This window comes from Crocodylus siamensis, chromosome 7, assembly GCF_052110815.1.
Source record: "Crocodylus siamensis isolate JL-2025a chromosome 7, ASM5211081v1, whole genome shotgun sequence".
Taxonomy (NCBI): domain Eukaryota; kingdom Metazoa; phylum Chordata; order Crocodylia; family Crocodylidae; genus Crocodylus; species Crocodylus siamensis.
The window spans coordinates 69,058,395-69,079,576 of record NC_143401.1 but is presented as its reverse complement, the minus strand read 5'-3'; the positions used below and the strand labels follow the sequence as shown (position 1 = coordinate 69,079,576).

General features: G+C 40.9%; 1 protein-coding gene across 4 annotated transcripts in view; it reads left to right on the top strand.

Moving 5' to 3' along the window:
- Positions 1–21,182, top strand: part of BLNK (B cell linker) — a 156,265-nt gene that overhangs the window by 82,987 nt on the left and 52,096 nt on the right. The window lies entirely within an intron of this gene.

Here is a 21,182-nt window from a genome sequence, read left to right as displayed (position 1 = left end):
AGAATGAACTAAACCAACAAAAATACTTTTTTCCAGTTTAACTCTCTCTGCACTGGAGCTTTTGCCAACCTAAGTGTATTATATAGCAGTGGTTCTCAACCTTTGGTACCTTATGTACCACCTGCCAATCAACACAGCAAAAGTGAAACCGGAAGTCCCACTGTGGCGCTTCTGGTTTTGCCGCCACAAGCTGAGTCCCACTTTTTCCTTGCGGACCACGGCCAGAGGCAAAGCAGCCTGTGCGGGGCCCCCCTCCCTGTCCCCCCCGCACAGTGATGCCAGGGAGTGAAAGCCCCGGTGCACCGGACACGGCGGGAGGGGTGGTGGCTGGAACTTCCAGCCTGAACAGGCAAAAACGCCTCCAACCCACCAGGCAGGGGGGTGGGCCAAATTCAAAATACAACACCCACGTACCCCCTGCCCATGTCTTGCCTACCCCCAGGGGGATGCATACCATGGGTTGGGAAACACTGCTATATAGGGATGTCACCTTCCCTCCATACTCTTAACTATGCTGGCAAAATGTAAACCAAATCTTAAACTCATGTGATAGGTGTCTCAATACAGGTATACTTTGCCTCTTCTAGTACCCTAAGTTCTTTCTCTCAAGTGTACCTAGCAAGAAATGAAAATATTTGGGAGCAAAATGACATGTTAATGTAAATTGGCACCTAGTGTGCTATTATGTATCAGATATTTTATCACAGAGAACAGTTTTCTTTGTGAGAAAATTCAATTGGAAAAGTTAGAAAGCTGGGTTTTGGGCTATAAGAAAGGGTTGGTATTAATCTCAGTCATTAATTCCTGTTATTATAATAATGTATTATTATTATTGTTGTTGTTGTTTAGAATCTTTCCTAATCAAGCTTTGACATGCAACATGTCATACTCAGAATAAAATCCCTGTAGGAAAAGTCAGATATAACCATAGAATTGTTGGTCTGAAAAACTAATTATTCATGCGACCCTGTGCAAACTAGGACTTCAACATCTGACACAGAATGCTCCCCACAAAAAATATGGAAGTAGACTCTAAGTTTCCATTTTACTTAAGGGGCCATATTTAGCTCCTCAACCTTTCAGTACACCCATGTAGGCATGTAAAAGTAGCCAGATAAAAATCCATGATGAGCAAGATTGACGACACAAGAAGAAGAAAGGAAGAGAAAAGTCTCTCGGTTCTTTTCTGACTGTGACCAGGATGATGAAGGGAAAAAGTTAATTTCCCTGACACCTCTACAGCATCCTCAGTCCACTGCAGAAACTAAAGGTCTCATCACAGAATTTAGGGCCAATTCATGACAAAACGTGGAGTAGCAATTATACAGCATTGCCATTTTACTTCCATTTCCCACTATTTGTCATTTCTAATCAAGTACTGAAACTTACTCCTTCATGCTTCTTGGCGCACTCTATTTCAACATCTCCAAATACCACTATATTAATCACTTTTCCACAGCAAGGTCTACATGACTTACATATTCAAATTCCTTCCCTGCTTCCACCTACTGATCTGGCCCTCACCTCCAAGGCCAACGCCATTAGAGTTTATGTTTGTGCCCATTTTTTTGCTCTTCTCCTTTCACTTGAAACTCACTTCTCTTCAAACCCCTTCGCAGCCTCTTATTCCTAAGAGTAGTCTTTGTCATTTTGTCCACCAACCGATGGCATTCTTCATTTGAAATCCTCTATAAAAAGATTTCCTGTGAACACTTCCAGCAATAATTCATAAGACTAAAACCTATTTAAAACATGCCCAGTTCTGGAGCTTGGAACATACAAGCATGTTTGGCCATCACACGTTATGTCTACACAGTGGTGTTGTCTATGGCCCTGTTTATATGGCAATTACAAACAGAAATTGTTTAAACATGGTTGTGGCTTAAACCTATTAAACCATGACCTCTTGTTTGTATGGCAGAAAACACCATAATTCTAAAACCCTTGCTAAGCAGTCATGGATAAGCTTGCATATTTATCAACTTTAAGGTACAGGCCAAATCCACACTAGTGATTCTTTGACAGTAGAGCTATACTATCTTAGTGGTTCTAGAACCTTGACACACATGTTTGACACTGGTATAATCAGCCCCTATGCTGGTAAAAAAAAAAAAAAGTGTAAGTGCAGGAAGTTCAACCATCCAGTGCTATAACTAATATGAATCTGAAAAATCAAGCGTGAAATCACACCAATGTAGGTTTATAGCAGTGTAGGTGTTGTATGCCTGCAGCTTACCCCAGAGTATCATAGAATCATACAATCATAGAAAATTAGGGTTGGAAGAGATGTCAGGAGGTCATCTAGTTCAACCCCCTGCTCAAAGCAGGACCAGCCCCAACTAGGTAATCCCAGCCAAAGCCTTGTCTAGCCATATCTTAAAAACCTCCAAGGATGGAGATTCCACAACCTCCCCGGGCAACCTGTTGCAGTTTTTTACTACCCTCCTAGTGAGAAAATTCTTCCTAATATCTAACCTAAACTTCCCCTGCTGCAACTTGAGACCATTGCTCCTTGTTCTGTCATCTGCCACCACCAAGAACAGTCTAGCTCCCTCCTCTTTAGAACTACCCTTCAGGTAGTTGAAGGCTGCTATTAAATCTTCTCTCAGTCTTCTCTTCCCTGGACTAAAAAAGCCCAGTTCCTTCAGCCTCTCCTCATAGGTCATATGCCTCAACCCCCATATCATTTTTGTTGCCCTCCACTGGAATCTCTCCAATTTATCCACATCCTTTCTGTAGTGGAGGGCCCAAAACTGGACACAGTACTCCAGATATGGCCTCACCAGTGCTGAGTAGAGGGGAATAATCACTTCCCTTGACCTGCTAGCAACACACCTACCAATGCAACCCAGAATGCCATTAGTCTTTTTTGCAACAAGGGCACGCTGTTGGCTCATATTCAGCTTATTGTCCGCCATAACCCCCAAGACTTTTTATACAGAGCTGCTGCCCAGCCAGTCAGCCTCCAGCTCAAGGCAAACAAGCTACTGCCTACTTCCTAGAAACTTAGTAACAAGACACAATAACTACCTACCACGTGAGTACCTTGTAATAGCTGTGCATGTCTGCTTCAGACAAATGCACAGAACCAATGTTAAATTGTACTCATGCAGTCCAGGCCACTAGTATGACTTGCAGTGGCAAAACTAACTTTATTTCAAAACTGCCACCTATACACTCCTCAGTGCAAAATCAGCTTTATTAACTTCATCATTTTGCTGGTGTCATTATTTATCTACACTAGGGACTTTTAGTAGCACAGCCATAACAATCACAACTCACACCAAATCACACCTCTGGCTTGCATAGCTATACAAGAAACAGTCTGTAGAAGAAATGCAGCTAACTAAAGGCACAGCTGTTTCTGTAGCCAACAAGGTAGGGTATTCTGTCACCCTTGAATCCCCTGCCTGAAATACCAGGAACCTATTTACAGCTGGGTTGACTGGAGGAGGCCTTTAATGCAAATCTGGAGTTGGCTCAATGGCACACTTCTAGACACATAGCAAGATACCCTCGCCATCCTTCTCCATAAGAAAGTCAGATTTGAGTTTGGTTCGTCTTTTTTTTTTAAGCCAAGCCAAATCATGGCCAGCTGACTATTCAGAAAGTTAGTAAGGTTAATAGAGCTAGGTTTTTATCTCTGCTGCCTGAACTTGGTCTTGAAAACTATTAGGTGCAGCAGACAAATTCGGGCTGATTTTATTTAAATCCATAGTTGGCAGGACAAGCCTGGATTAAAGTTATCTTTTGACTTATACTTTAATTGTGAATTTTCCTAATATAGATAAAACATGTGTGCCACATCATTACTTGCGTCTTTGTTAAAATCCCATTGGTTAATCCTTTTACAGAGCTGAGAGAAATTTGGCATTTCAATCCTGCAGGAAATTCCAACATTTCAGCCATTGTTTTCATTCTAAATCCAAATGAAAAGATTCAGTTCAAGAAATTTCAATTGTTGAAGAATGAATACTCCAAAACTATTTGATTCAGAAATACGGAAGCTTTTGTTTCAATATTTATTACTGAAATAAAATATTTTTACATTCACAGCATGGACATGCTTCTCTCCAGTTTCTTGAACTGCCTTTTGAAATGCTCCATCTGAAGCCAGTTTTCATATTAGACTGCATTTTTGCATTGTTAGGCATTGCTTCATCAAAACTGTAGGCAGGGAAATTCCCAACCAGCTACACTTTATGGGCATGTCCAGACGAGCACAGATGTTTGTTTCCCTAAGGACAACTTGCCTGTGCCACACACATGCTCTGGCACATGGCAGGTTATCCCAGGTGGCGTAGGAGAGGCTGGCCCTAGCAGCCTCCACAGCAGAAAGCCTGGCCAGCAGCCAGACTGTAGCTCTGACTGGCCAGGTTCTGGTTATGGCAGCACACGCTATTGCCGTATGGGCTGCTCTGCTTTTTTTCAGCGTGGGGTTTTTGACCCTGGGATGTCCTGGGGTCAAAAAAACCCTGCACTGCAAGGTAGCAGTGCTGAGAATGCCTGCATGTGTGGTGTGTACAGACCTATCTGCAGCACCACATACCACGTGTCTGTGCTCATCTGGACAGGCCCTACATGTCTAATGAAAATGCTTCAAAACCACTGATAATATAGACCACAGACTAAACGTGGTAGTCAATTTTAAAAAATCTTTTCACTTCTGCAGATGGCTCATTAGAGCTCTAGTGTTAGACATGAAGGAATATGTATGTATTAATGTAATTGTTTCTCCTTAAATGCTTTATGTGGTGGTTAAAATATTAGTTGTAAAATAAGACACAATTTAGTTTTATACCCCATCTTTCATATTCTAAATACTCTACAGTATAATGCAATGTGTTAGATATGTTCTTTTAAAAAGCATGTATCAGAGCTATTGATATGTGCTTAGCAATAGAGGTGGAAAACTCCAGAAAAATTACCCTTGAATAGGAGACAGAATTGCCATATTTAGCTGTTTGGGAACTCTCATAGAGTTTGGCAGAATGCTAAAGGACCTCACAAATGGTACGAGTGACTGTATAGTTTGCTTCAGCCCTGCTCAATGGCTTTAGAACCAACAGCAGTCTGCAAGTTCTGCCGACCTTTTTTTCTAATCTGTAAAAATAAATTCATTACAGGCGTCACAGAATAGCCACTTGTTTTTCAGAGTACTTATAATGAAGCTTCCTGCGATATGCTGCAAATCTATAAGGTCAATGAAAACACCACACACAACATTCTTGCAATAATGAAAATGCATCCCAAAGCAGTAAAGTAAAAGACCACAATAGGACTAGTGGCAGTGGTCTTTAATTAGACCAACAAGATTTTCAGGGGGGAAAAAAATCTTTCCTTTCTTTTAAGTACTGTGGAGAGGTTGTTTTTGGGGGGGTTATTTTTTTTTGTTTTTTGTTCTTGTTTTGGGGGGGGGTTGGTGGGTTTTTTTGTTGCAAAAATCTTGTTGGTCTAATAAAAGATATTACCTCTACCATGAGTCCTGATTCCTTTTTCCTCTGGACCAATACTGCTACAATTTGGATATAAGACCACCACATACATTCATTGGGTTCAATACAGGGGCAAAAGGGTGATATTCTAAGGACTGTGTATCCCAGAGGCCAGACTAGATGGTTTAATAATGCCTTCTAGCCTTAAAAATCTATGAATCAGGATTGACCTCCACACCACAGGCAGGTAAGCATTTGAGACTTGTTACAAAAGGCATTCTTCCAGAGAGGCAAATAACATTCACTCCTCTTTGGCACTGATTAAGGCTTATCTACAGTAGGAAATTGGCTTGGGGCTAATCGTTGTCAGCCCATCACAGTCCCATAATTGACAACTACAGGCAAATTTGTAGTCATTTGACTTGGGCAACTGGTGAGCAAAGTTAGTTCCTATGCCTCAATTCTTACTGAAAATTTTAAAAAAAAATTTCCTTGAGTCCAGGACCAGAGAAAAAACTAATCTTTTCCCAGCTCAATGACACAAGACAGTGCTGCCTAAAAGAACGAAAGACAAAGAATCCAATTCAGACACTAAGGAAGGAAGGAGCTGGCTGTCAAAGACAAATTTAAGCTATGCCTAGCATCCAGCTACGTGCATGTTCCTTAAGTATGCAGAAGTCCAGATTCTACTGATTTGACTCACGCTGTGGAGTACTTTCCTGAGCATGTAATTTAACTGATTTGTAAGGAATCTTGCCTTGTAGAAAGTGCCTAAAAGTCATATGTTCCATTGTTTTTATGACACCTGTTTTCAGCGTTCCTAGCACTGACTTACTTGTCCATTTGTACCCCTTTACCAAAATTGAGAATGTTGGCTGGAAGTAAAATATTTGAGGGGGGGGTTTCCCCTTTGGATATAGAATCTTTCACTTCCAGAACATCTGGGGATAGGCCAGGGGGACCTCAGTTTAGTGCCTCATCTGAATGCTGCACTATGTGTTACTTCAGATATCAGATGTGGTTTTTGATCTGGATTCTGACCATCATTTTGCATAGCTTCTACAGCCGCTACACATGTTCAGTTTAAGATGGAGTAAAATAGGACTTTTTTTAAACATAATTCATTTTCTAATGTAGACCGAGCCTTACTGTTCTGTTCATAAAAACACCCCACAATAAAACCAAAACATTTTATCTGTTAAGGGATGGGGAACTGCTATGTGTTTTCAGGGTTCATATATTAGTCTACCTTGATTACTTTGTAAAAAACATTATACTTAGGCAGAAGCTGCAGGTGTTTCAGATCATGAGGGAATTTGAAGGTCTCATTTCAGTTCTTTCTTGTTTACAATATCAGGACCATAATGTAGCAAAATGCTTAAGATGTGCCTAAACATAAACATATTACCGAATCCAATACCTCTGTATAATTCAGGATGGATTTTTAGTTGCTGCCCGAGCTAAATGCCCAAGGCTAAATTGACAAGGCCAGATTCAAACTGAAGTGGAACAAGAAAGCAAGAGAATAGAGGTTTATTAGGGTCCATGCTATGCCAATCTCAAACCAGTGATATTAATCCTTCATTTTCAATTGCTCAATTCACACACAACATTTAAAATATTTATGAACAACAGATTATTTCCTTTAGCCTCCTTACTCTTTGTATCACTTTCTATTTCCTCATAGAGTCATGCTATGTTTTCAACTCACATACCTTTAAGGAGGAGAGGAAGGTTATGTCATTATTCAAAAATGCCTGTAGGACTGTGATTAAAAGTGATGTCAGGCTCAATAGGTTATAATTCTCTACCTGTCTACTATGCATTTTCTTTATTGGTTCCCCTCCAGTGACTTTGTACTTCCCTTTTTTTTTCTTTCCTTTTTTGAAGAGCAATACAAACTCCTTTGAACAATTATATCTGCTCTGCCATACCCTTTAGTATAGTAATGTTAGTCCTTCATGTAAGCCTGGAGCTGAGTGAGTTTTGATTTGTTTAATATTTGTTGTAAGGTGACCATTAATGCCTTTCATTTCATTCTGCTGCTTTGAAATCATTAAGCAGAATACAGTAGATTTCCAAAAAACCCACACAAACATTTCATCTAAGGAGCAGCCAATTTCTGCTTGGCTGAAGCACACACAACTTCCTGTCCCAATTCAGAATGTAGGAAGCTGTCATCAGGAAAAACAATACTCTTTCACACCATAGCATCCATTGACAAAACGAGTACAACTCCATTAGTCACACTGTGCATATTATAATAATTAGCTTTTATATGCAGGTTGTAATATAGCATTGCCAAGAGAACTAGGTTTTCTGTTTGAAAATTAGTAGAAAGACACCATTAGCTATTGACCAAATTCGATGATTTTGGCAATACCTCTTGCTTTGCCATCATACTAAAACTTGAGCCCACATTTTCAAAATAGAGAAACTTTAAATTTCAGGTTAGTACTTGTATAAGTGTGACTAGCAGCCTGTTTGTCAAGATTACCTAGAGGACACATAGAGATAAAATATATTCAATATTTAGCCTCTCTGGGCCATTGTGTATACTCTGTAAACAAAGGTGCAAAATGTACACAGTGTTTTTTGTCAGAATAGCAAGTTATTAAAAAGTGAGGTGACTATGGTGGCATTGAAGCAAAACAAAAAAAATCTGACAAAAATCAAAGATTTATTTCCACTTCCCTTTGCTAAATCCCATCAATGCAATGGAGGCAAGGGAGGAAGTTATATCAGCTTCCCCTCTATTGAAAGATGGGAAAGGGTTAGGTGCCTGTCTGATTTCTTCCTGAAAGTTAGCATAGACTTTCACTTTCTCTCTCTCTTTACAGCTTTCAGATCTCTCCCAATGAACAAGGAGAATCTTAAGAAACCGGTTTCATATGCACACAGTAGCTACATGCCAGCATTTTGACATGTCCAACAGTCACACAGAGGAATCCTAATAGAATAGTAACGACCTTGATCCAAACTGAAGCACAATTCTTTTCAAACAACAGTCTGTGTTCACATTCTAGATAGCACAGTGTGGAAGTATGGGCAAGATAGTAAAATCAGAGGATAATATTTTCAGAATTTTATACTTTCCCCAAAATGCCACTTCGATGAAGTCTACAGGGATACTTAAAAAAATAGTGGCAGCATAATCAGATAAGGGACACTCCCTATATGCCCTACCCACCTGCTCCAAATCCAAATTACTACCTGAGTGGCACTGTTCCAGGATTATCTCCAGTAGCTGCTCTCAAGTCTTTTGGAAACTGAGGTCTTGAGAGCAAGGGGAAGACCCCAGCGTGGCTGCACAAGCGTGCTTCAGGGTTTGGAGCTTGTGAGCAGATAGGTAGGGCATAATCAGAAGTATTCCTGCAAGGACATACTGCTGCTGTAGTATAGACATACCCCAAGTAGAACTGAAAGAAGCCTGAAGAGGGAAATTCAGGGTCAGCCACATTTGGACATTTGAATTTGGCTTATACTGAACTTCAGGTCTTGAAAAATTGATAACGGTGTCTGTTATTTTGCTGTTTATCATGTGCGTTTGTCTGTCATGACTCTTCTATTATTTCTATTATTTTAAAGTAGGGTCATTTTAGACTGTTGAAAACCAGCAGCTAATAAGGGCTTTGTATTTACTTCATCAAGGAAAAAAAAATGAACATGGATTCAGATGTTTCACTGAAAACAGTACCTGTGCACAGAGACCTATCTGTGACCATGATTTGGGTAGAAGCACACTGACAGAGGTGGCACATGATCTTGGCTTGTTAGGATGGTGAGACATGCAGTCTTTAAACTTTTCCAAGTTTTAAGCAAAACATTTACAATTGTTCTACAGAGGAAGCAAGCTTTATTCATGGCAAAAACTGCTCTCTGCCTTTGTCCAAGAACAATAAACCTTTCTTAACTATTCACCTGCCTACTTGTTTATAAAATTGAAAAGCTTATAGAAAGCCCAACCAAAATAAACAGATAAATACCAGCTGGAAGAGGAAGTGTTGGAATGACTTCTCTGTGTAAAGAACAACAGCAGAAGGGGCCTGGCATGTTTTTTCTTCTGCAACATTTCACATTGCAATCTATGTACAGGCAGTCCTCAGACTTACGACACAATTGGTTCCTGAAAACTGCGTCTTAAGTCGAAACGTTGCAACTTGGAACCATTTTTCCCATACAAAACAATGTTATAAATGGGGATTGGTTCCTGAACCAGGGCCCAACACCCTATTTTCACCAAAAATATCCCAAAATTTTGTACTCGAACAATTATAGATGAGTAATACAGCTACATTAATGTATTTATATTGGAAATAGCAATCATGTTGATTTGGAAGGACTTCTTTGAGGTGACTTTGCTGGACTTTTTGAAGGGCTCTTGGCTGGAGTCTTCTCAGGAGTCCTGGCTGCAGGTTTTTCTGGAGTCTTGTCTGCTTTCTTAAAGAAAGTGTCCGAGGAAGTTTGAAGAGATGTTCTCCAGGGAAATGAGCAATGCAGCAAAATCATTTGCTGGTGTGGCATCACATCAGATGAAGTGTTGTAAAGTCTAAACTGACATCATAAAGTTGAAACAGGGTGTCAATTTATAAATGTTACAAGTGTGAAACGTTGTAACTCAAAACGTTGCAAGTCAAGGACTGCCTGTATTTGTATTTAAATTCATTATGGCTACAGATTTATTTCTTATTTTATTTTATTTTATAATGTTCCTACAACTTCCGTTCTATTCTTCTACTTCCCTTATATTTCCCCTTCTTTCCTGTCTTCCACTGGACTTTTTTTCAGTACCACCTTTATGGTTTATGCAAATGTCAAGTTCTCATTCCCAATTTGCCTTTATTAAATCTCTCTTCCTACTGCCCACTTCCAGGGGAAGCAAACTGAGCAGAGTTGAGGGAGTAAACAAAAAGTCCCTTATTTGTCCACCCTCTCCTATAGCACAAGGGAAAGCAAATGTGCTGCTGTTCCCATGTCCCTATAAGGATGTACATCGTGCCCAAAATGGCAGGTCAAATGTCATCCCGTGGCACTAGCCTCGCTAAAGGAAAGTAGCCACCATTTTTGTAAGAAGATCTAGGTTGTAGCTGCAGCCATATAAATTCATCCCCCTTTTTGGAAAGGTGGGTTTTGCACTGTAGTTGGCAGATCAAACAGTTCTGGTTTGTGCATCATGCAATATTTCAATAAAATATTTAATTCTTAAAAGCATACGCTTCTTGTCTCAGTGCAGAGAACATTCACTCCAAAGTAGCTTACAGATTTATTTTGATACGCCAACACAGACACACTTCTCTGACATGCCAAGGAAGCATTCAGCGTCCTTGAAACAAAGTTGATTTCAATAACTCCCATAGGACAATGCCGATGTTACCACAATGCCAGAATGGCACAATTAAGTAGATAATGTGATATATTTCTGGTGACTTCACCTCAGGTTCCTTAACTATTATAGTTGCTTGGCTAAAAATACATTCATTATATGTTTTCTACTTAAGCACAGGGATATGCTATTCTAATAAGCCAGTAGAGGGACACCTTCAATGTGGGCACATAGCATTTGTAAGTGAGCACCAGCAGTTTCTGTATTTTTAAGATATGGGACATTTTACATGCAGAATTTAAAGGATCAGTTAGAAGCAGTTATGCTGGGGAAGTATTGGAGGCTGAACCCAGGAATAAAGAGGGATTATCTTGTAGTTGAGAGACCCACTTACTGTGATATTTTTTTCTCTCTCTCTTTTTCTGTTAGTTTAAACTGGATCATAATGTTATAGCAAAATAAAAATAATAATATAATTTAGGAGACAGACTACTTAGTTTGTTTGATACCAACCTCACAGTAGCTTCCACAGACTCCCTTGGGACCTGCACAGGTTTCTCCCCTTTCTGCCAGAGCAGACCCTCTTCAATATGGTGGCCTTTGTAACTAGAAACCTGGGGCCTATTCCACAAACATAGCTGTCTGTTACTCATTTGGCTTTATTTTCAAAGTTAGGATCTTTCCAGGAATACAACAGATAATTCAGCAACCACTGCAAATTCCAGTTCTAGAGGCAGGGATTTTTGAGTCTTATATTCTTACAATATTCCTGACAGATAAAAAAGTATTCCTGGAAACACCATTACATACCTTCCTGTGCCAGTGATTCATGTCTAATGTTTTGTGCTTTGTTAAGTTTCATTACCACTCCCATAAGTGATTCTGCTGTTGGAATTGCTCCAAAAAAACATTTCCCTCATCAGCTCCACACCCAGTTCTGACTTCACTCATCTCTATTTTGAGCAAAGATTTTTTGCGCAACTCGGGAACTCCTTACACACCAACTGCCCTGACACACACAAAAACCCTGCTGTTTGCCTCGGTATATTTTTGAAGTGCAAACAAATTATTAATACTAGAAGATACAGGATCTGATTACATCCACTGTGTAGCTGAAGGAAGTATTGCTCTATTAGACAGAGCTCACTAAAATGAAACACTCTTCCCTCTCTCTCAACAAATGGACTCTTGGTCTTGTTTCAAAACTTCCTGGGAAACATATTACATAGCTAATTCCTCATATGTACCACTGGCTTTTTATTTTACCTGTGGAAAGCATTTGAAAGATGGTTTGTATACCAGAGGTATACCATTGTATATCAGTCTTTCAGCATACTGTGTGTGTGAATAACGTGCCACAGGAAATAATGTTGATGTGTATAAGGGAAATCATTTCCATTTCACACTTATTATTCACATGCTCAGCAATAACTTAGGGGGAAGTCTGGGTGGTCCTTGGGTACAGCTGGACATTTACATAGCTCAAACAAGTTCTTTCTGGATCCTGCACATTTACAATGATGAATCTTAAGAACATAAGAAGTGTCATACTGAGAGTGATTACTACCATACTTCAGAGAGTGGATGCTAAAGAAAAGACTATTTACACAGGGCCCATGAGATTGATTTGTCTTCTGCCCCTCTTTCCTTACAGCTTTTCAGCCTGCTACATGCAGGATGACCGCCTTTTCAAAATGCAAAAGCAAGACACATGAGGCCAGCAGCCAAGCAGGGGGTGGGGTGGTGCATCCCCATTACCCATCCCAAGCCCACAAGGGAGGGAAAATGTATTCCTTCCACCTTCTCCCTTCCCCTCCCCCCACACTATCACTGCCACCAGAAGCCCAAGAGAACGGGTCACCCACAGCCCCCATGCAGCCTACCCAAGCAGTCAAAGAACAATAGGGGCAAGTGGACAGCAGCAGCCCCTCCAGCACCACAGAGGCAGGGGGTAGTGCCCCACATGCCAGGGACAGGTTGCACCACAAACCTTGCTCCAGAGGTGTCCTGTGTCCAGCTAGCTCCAGCCCTGCTTACTGCTACCTCTGTAACCTCCTGGCTGCCACCGCCACCAAACCTGGGCTTGGCATCACTCCCCCCATCACCATCTTTCCATTGAACAGGGAATCTGGGACAAATGCTGTCCTGGAGTCATTCAGCCTGGGACCAGGACTTTCCATTTTGGGACTGTCCTGGCCCAATTAGGAACCAGTGGCCACCCTATTCATACACATCCTAGCTAGTTACACCTTTCTTCTCATCATCCACTTGGAAAATACTATTCTATATAGTATATGTCATAAAAGAAGAAATGGAAAAATGAGTTCCCTGTGGCAGAATAGTATCTCTCTTTTTAAGAACAAATGTATAAGAAAGGCTGTGGGACACAAGGACCCAAATCTTATTTCACTGCTAAAGATACTTAAGTGGTGTTTAGGAACCTGAAACATAATACTCTTTTATGTTACATAAGGTCTGAAAAACCATTGCTACAAAAAGTGGGTAGGTCCTCTTCCTGCCTGCTGCTTTTTATGATGTAGTCTTAAAGCCAAGGTAAAGCATATCTAACATTACTTGTTAATGGTTTTTCAGGGACTCAAGAAGAGTGAAATAAGATGGCTCTTCAGTGCCTTAGAAATAAAATTAGAATTAGACCACAGTAGATAACCAACCTTCAGATGGAAATGACATCTGCTACCCTTACATCTTCTGGGAAAAGCAATCAGCCAAATCCAACTGTTCATGTAGTTTTTTAACCCTCAGCCAAATCTTAACCTGTGTCAAGGACCTTTACTTAATGCAGGAGGTATACCGTCCCCCTAGGGGGAATGCCTTACTGGACTTGGTGATGGCTACGGGGGAGGACCTGGTAGGGGAACTGCAGATTAATGGTCACCTTGGGGACAGTGACCACCAATCAACTGAATTCACCATACAGCATAGAGTGGGCAAGATAACTAGTAGGGTGGAAGTGCTTGATTTTAGGAAGGCTAACTTCAGTGGGCTCAGTTTAGTTAATGACACACTGCAGGATAGGAGCATTGGTGAGATGGGATTCGAGGAAGGGTGGTCATTTCTAAAGGAAGCGAGCCTTCAGGAACAGAGGAAGACGATCCCAGCGCGAGGGAAAGGGGGAAAAGGGACCAAAAACTTCCTTGGCTAAACATAAAAATCCAGGGGAGCCTAAAAGGCTAAAAAAAAATGGAGGCATATAAGTGGTGGAAGCAGGGGGAAGCTACCAAGGAGGAGAATACCTACTTGGCCCGCACTTATAGGGAGGCAGTTAGAAAGGCCAAGGCAACTATAGAGCTGAGGCTGGCAACACAAATTAAAGACAACAAAAAGTCTTTTTTTTAGGTATGTAGGGAGTAAGAGGAAGGCAGAGGGCAGCATAGGACGCCTACTGAACAAGCAGAAGCAATTAGTGACAGACAGGTGGGACAAGCCTGAGCTCTTCAATGAGCTGAGCTCTTCAGTTTTTTGCCTCTGTGTTGTTGAACAAGGGTCAAGATAAATCCCCTAACAGGTTCTTAGATGGGCATCAGAAGGACACCAGCCTACCAACTGTTGTCGCTGACTTGGTGCAGAGTCACTTGGATGGACTGGATGTGTTCAAGTTAGCAGGCCCAGCTAAGCTGCATCTGAAAGTGCTGAAGGAATTGGCCAGTGTCATAGCAGAACCACTGGCACAGCTGTTTGAGCACTCGTGGCACTCGTGCCAGGTCCCAGAAGACTGGAAAAGGGTCAAAGTCATCCCTCTTTTCAAGAAGGGGAGGAAGGAAGATCTGAGTAATTATAGGCCAGTCAGTCTCACATCCATCCTTGGAAAAGTCTTTGAAAAGATTAAGGATTGTATTTGTGGGAGTCCAGCCGGAAAAATAATGCAGCAGGGCAACCAGCATAGATTCATAGCAGGTAGATCATACCTAACTAACCTGGTTTTGTTTTATGACCAGGTCACAAAACACTTAGATGCAGGAGTAGAGGTGGATGTCATTTTCCTGGATTTTAGGAAGGCCTTTGATATGGTATCTCATCCCGTTCTCATAAATAAATTAAGAGTTGTGACAGACGTTTACACAGTCTGGTAGGTGGCAAATTGGCTTAAGGGTCACATGCAGAAAGTGGTAGTAGACAGGTCAGTACTGACCTGGAAGGATGTGGGTACTGGGGTCCCACAGGACTTGGACCCGTACTCTTCAATGTCTTCATCGGTGACTTGGATGTGAGTGTGAAGTGTACTCTGTCTAAGTTTGCAGATGATACTAATTTGTGGAGTGAAGTGCACACTATGGAGGGTAGGAAACGATTGCAGGAAAACCTGGACAGGTTGGAAAAGTGGGCAGAACACAACAGGATGCAGTACAACACGGACAAGTGCAGAGTGCTATACCTAGGGCGTAAAAATATCCAGCACACCTACTGACTAGGAAATGACCCTCTCAGCAGCACAGAAGCAGAAAGCAATCTCAGAGTCATAGCGGACTCCAAGATGAACATAAGTCGTCTGTGTGACAAAATCATCAGCAAAGCTAACTGCACCAGCTGCATGACAAATAGAACCAAGGGGATGATGCTTCCCCTTTATGCGGCATTGGACAGACTGCAGTTGGAGTACTGTGTCCAGTTTTGGGCGCTGTACTTTAAGAAGGATGTGGATAGCCTTGAGAGGGTCCAGAGAGGGACCACTCACATGGCTAAGGGTTTACAGGCCAAGCCCTATGAGGAGAGACTGAGGGACCTGGACCTCTTCAGCCTCTGCAAGAGAAGGTTGAGAGGTAATCTGTGGCCACCTAAAAATTCATTAGAGGGGGCACAGCAAGGTATTGGAGATGCTCTATTCACTAGGGCACGCCTTCAGGTAACAAGAAACAATGGTCACAAACTCATGGAGAGCAGATTTAGGCTAGACATCAGAAAAAACTTGTCCACAGTAAGGGTGGCCAAAGTTTGGAATGGGTTTCCAAGGGAGGCGGTGCTCTCCTCTACCCGGGGGGTCTTTAAGAGAAGGCTGGATAGGCATCTGGCTGGGGTCATCTGACCCCAGCACTCTTTCCTGCCCAGGGCAGAGGGTCAGATTCGATGATCTGTTGAGGTCCCTTCCGACCCTAGCATCTAGGAATCTATGACATCTGCCCTGCTGTTATTTTTTACCATCTTTCCCCTAAGCAGAGCTCTGCACAGGCACATTACTTCTATGTCTCATCTCAAACTCTCCACTTCATAAATGAATCCCTTTCTTCTCCTGCATTTTTACTGTTTTGGTCAGGTAGACTATGATCTTCTGAGAAGCAACATGATGCACAGTACCAGGGTAGGATTGTAAATCAAGATACCTGGATCTAGTTTTGTCTTTGCTAGCGTTTTGTAATGATGGTCTTTGGTAAGTCAGTTGCTTGCCATCTTGCTGTCTACCCCTCTATTCTTTTTGTAAACCACAAAATTAAGTAGATCTTACCATGTTAAAAGAGTATCGAAGTGTTAGCATATGTTTGAGTGTTTTGAACATAGAAACAGCTGCCCAGACATTAAGGATAAAAACTAGGGTGGAGCTAGCCAATATTCTCTCATTCAGTATTTCTTCTGCTATGTTTGGAGACACCTGACTGGAAATAAGCAAAGGGAAAGGGTGCTGCTTTATGTTAACTCAACTTTTTAATTATTTCACCTAGAAAGAAATTCGTATTTTATATAAGTCAATAATTGTACTTTTGAGATTTAGGGCCCAGCAATTAATTCATAAACACAGAGTTGATAGAAAAGGAAATAATGGGCACATCTGCACAAGATGCAAAATGGACAGTAGACTAATTCTACTGTGCGTTAGTGCAATAGCATGGCTTTTGCCATGACATGCTAATATGCAGTAGAATTAGTCTACTGTGCACTAATGTCACTTAAAGGCGTGCACCGGTGCTATTACGCAGTAGCACCAGTTACTTTGCATTTAGTTAGTACCTGTTATTATAAGTACTAAACTAAATGCACACTAACTACAGTGCAATAATGCATGTGTAAATATGCGCAATGTTGCCAAATGAGGTAACTTATTGTCATTCCTTTTGGGGCATAAGCAGGGAGTTTGGCACCATTAGAGAATAATGAAGATATAAAGTCACTGCCTTCCAAATGCCAATTAAGGGAAGAAAATTCAAAGATGAGAATAACCATCTATTGATCAGGCTATAGGAAGCATGGAATCAAATCCTGACATTATGCTAGGCTGTTCTGGATGGATGAATTCAGTAGCTGTTCCAGTACCACAGACACTGTGAAACAAGGCACAAAATGGGGAATGGAGGCAGAGGACACATTCGGCGGAGAATCTTTGGTGGCACATTCCCTGAAGATTGGAGAATTTTAAAATATCTCTTTATCAGAAATCCAAAGCTTTGCAAAAGAGGTTCCTACATGAAGAAAGGCTATGCTCCAGAGGCCAATGCAAGGTACACTGAGGTCAACAGGCTTTGGATAAGATCCCAATCAGCTACCTACTTCTCACAAATGTTTTCAGATAAAGAATAATAGAGCAGAGAATGCCTTCATCTTTATCTGCAAGCCTGGCTTTAAATAACAAACCCATAATCAACTTTGAACAAAGAGATACTCAGTGTTCTGAGTTCTCTAGTTTGGCCTTTTAATTAAAATTTTGCCAGCTGGAATGCAACATGTACCTGAATTACTCTGACTGCCGTCCCTTTAGACATCAGCAATATTGGCAAATATAGATGATGTTAAAAACATACATTCAGGAATCTCAAGCAGTTAATTATTAGCTGGTAATGGAGCCCCACTTTACAACTCTGTGAAGAAGGAAGTTTAAAGCAGCAGCATCTGATTTTGCTACAGCCCTAGTAAAGCATGGGTTCTGAGAAAAGAAAGAAAAGAAAGAAGCAAAAACATGGTTAAGATCTCTGAAAATTAATTTGTGAAATTCTAAAATTATATAGGCTTAAATCCAGTTATACAGCAAGAATAAGAAATTGCATATCCTGCCACTTTTGAATTCAGCTTTAACCTGAATGTACACACTTATTTCCAACCTATTTGCAGGAAATAAGCAGGGGAAAGATTTCTCATTTAAATGTCAGTGTAATTCAATGCAAATATGATGTCACAATGATCAACTTTAACCTGCTCACAACAGTGATCACATCCTGAGAACTGGCAGCTGGAAGTAATTTTGTCCGTGACTATAGGAAGCAAAATGAGTCATGCAAAAAGCAGAATTTTTCAAAGTAAAGCTTTAATTTTGCCAGTACAAAGATTCATGAATGACAGAATCTCCATATGTAATGCAGATCTACAGTTGACTTGAACTTCAGTTTGCATATATCTCTAAGGAACAATAAATAGCTGGTGCTTACATGCTGATTCTGATTAAAGACTGGCAAGCCCATCTGCAAGAAAAACATCCTCTGCAAAGAAATATTCTCCAAAATTAAAACTAAATCATTTAATGCTTTGATTTTTTTATTTTATTTTTTTTTCTCCTAATTATTTTTCAATTAGAGGCATTTCAGGATCCAGGTAGGGCTAAAAGCAAAAATCCAAATTTCTTCAGAACAACTATTCAAGGCATTTCGAGCATGACAAGAAACAAAATTTGCAAAAATCTCATCAAAGAGTCTGGTCTGGGATGTTAATTCCAGATTAGCAAATGCAATAGCAATAGCTATTTCAGATAAGCATCCAGGATTTTGGACCAGCTGAACTGAATATTTCAACAATTATATTTGGCTTTATTCTGTATATTTAAACCTGATCATATGTGGTTTCAGAAACACTGAAATATTAAAATCAGGCTGTCCAACTTCAAAGAGGCTGGAGGCCGCCCACCACACAATTCTTGGGCCTTGGGCCCCACTACATTAGTGCTTCCCACCATGCTGTCCTGTTCCAGAGACCCTGCCACTGCAGCAACCAGAGCTATGGGGGTAGCGGTAGCTGGATGGAAGACTATAAACTGCATATTAACCCTTTATGGGCCGGATGCAACACACAGGCCACGAGCAGGACAGCCTTTTATTTAATCATTGTAAATTGTGTTCTGGATTCATTGAACAGAGTTATTCCCCTGGTTTCCTCTTCAGATGAGGACCTGAAAAGTAAGATTAAGTTATTTGCTAATTAGGAGTAAGATAAAAGTGAAGACAACAGTTCAGAAACATGAGATTTGCCATACTTGATGTAATGCAAGGTTCACCTTATTTAGTATACAGTCTCCAGTAGGGGAGCATATACCCATATAAGGCACCTAAAGCCATATTTTAGTCACCTGAATAAATAGGACGATTTTCAAAATTGCAGAACGTCCAACAGTCACAATTAATGAAAAGAAGCTCAAGACCTCTACTCAGCACACAAGGGTCATGCTGATAACAAAAAACAACTAAACTCTTTACATACTGTTTTTCACTTTGATATCCCAAAATACTTAATATTATTCAACGGAGGCTCTCAACTCTCCTGTTAAGTCAGTAGTCTAAGTACTATTCTTCCAATTTCACAGATGAGAAGCACATATGGATTAGCTGTCACTGATTTGCTGCGCAAAGATTGGAAAAAAAATTAGTTTAAGCTCAGTTTCCTAACCAAGACACAGGCACACAATAATTGCATAGCCATACCCACACCCAAACTCACATGGCATAGACAAATTCTTTTACTTTTCAGTTGTTTTTGTTTTGTTTTACTTGCTTTGTTTGTTTTGGTTTTTGGTCTGAGCTAATTCTGATTTCCTTGAAAATGATTTTAATCATTTTAAGAAAAGCCAGAAGTTCCTGAAAGTTACATTGCATTGTAGAAACGTTCAGCTAATACTCTGCTTTCAGTACTTCTCTGAAGAGTAAGACTTCCAGACAGCGTGCCCTCTAAGTTGTGCAGCATGCACAGCTGCGCAGGCACACCTGGCAGAGCAGCATGAGTGCACCTGTGCAGCTTAGAGGGGACACTGCTTCCATATTATAAAGCTTTTAGAAACAGATATTAGTAGAATGCCATTTTAATTGGTAAAACAAAACCTCCAACAACTTCCTAATAGGAATCATTTTGCTTTGGAGATAAAAGAAGGTGAAACAAAATGTAGAATGGGGTGGAAAATGTATAATGAAGATTGTTTGGCAGGAGTTTGAAAGTCCATTTTTAAAGCATATTTTTTCTTTTTTGGTTGTGATAAAATCATCAGACAAATTGAGCATAGTTCAATTTTTCACTTGACTGACTACCCTGGGGGGGAAAAAACAATGAAAACTAAATAAAATGGTCTCTCTATACGAATGTATACTACCCTTAATTTCCTTATTACATTTACAACATTGTTTCTTACAAAATGAGAAAAGACCAAGAGATCTGGGACTGTTCAGCCTGGGGAAGAGTCGACTGAGGGGGGACTTGGTAGTCGTTTATAAGAATGTAAGGAGTGAATATTAGAAGCTGGGAGAAAAATTATGCACTAGGGTGCCCCAAGGGAGGACAAGGAGCAACAGCCATAAACTGCTCAAGGATGGTTTCAGGCTGGATGTAAGGAAGATCTTTACAATAAGGGTGACCAGAATCTGGAACACACTTCTGAAGGAGGGGGTACAATCCCCAACCTTGGAAGTCTTCAAAAGGAAACTAGGCAGAAATTTTGCTGGGATCATTTGATCTCAGCAGTATTTTTGTCCAGAGCAGAGGGGTTGGACTCTATGATCTTTTGAGGTCCCTTTCAGCCCTTAATTTCTATGATTTTTATAAAACCAGTATTTTTACAAAGAAATAATTATATGTCCTTGGAGCCACCCTGGTTGCCTTTTCCTTTAAAAAAAATGAAGCCAAGCTCTAAACTGATCAAATAGAAATTAGGAGCCAAGTTCAGATCCCCTTACCCACATGTATACTCCTTCTAAAGTCAAGGATGTTAATTCAGCAAAAGACAAAGATGCTTTTGTCCCAGATATCAAATCATGTACCCATAATCTAAATTATCAGCTGTCAGCCCAAGATCATGACTTCCCAGAAGGACTACTACATGTTTGGGAGTGGCGAAAAAGGGGATTTCAGGAAGGAGGTCACTTTTTTATTATTACTTTTTCTGTTTTAATAAAGAGGAGCACAGTACAAAGTAGTAAATACTGGTCTAAACCAGGGGTTTTCAACCTTTTTTAGTCTAAGCACCGTCAGTAGCTGGGGACTGAGTGGGGGGGAGGGGCGGGGATAGCACACAGCTGGATGCCAAGTGGGGGGGAGGGGTGTGCGGCCAGATGCTCAGCAGGGAGGTGGGGATGGAGTGCTGCTGCTTCCCAGAAGCTCACTGGGCTGGGGTGAGGGCAGTAGCGCCCTTCTGCTGGGCAGGGAAGCTCACTGTGTTGGTGCGTGACATCAGTTATGTGCAAGCTTTCCAGATCCACAGAAGAGCACCACTACCCTTGTCCTGCCCCAGC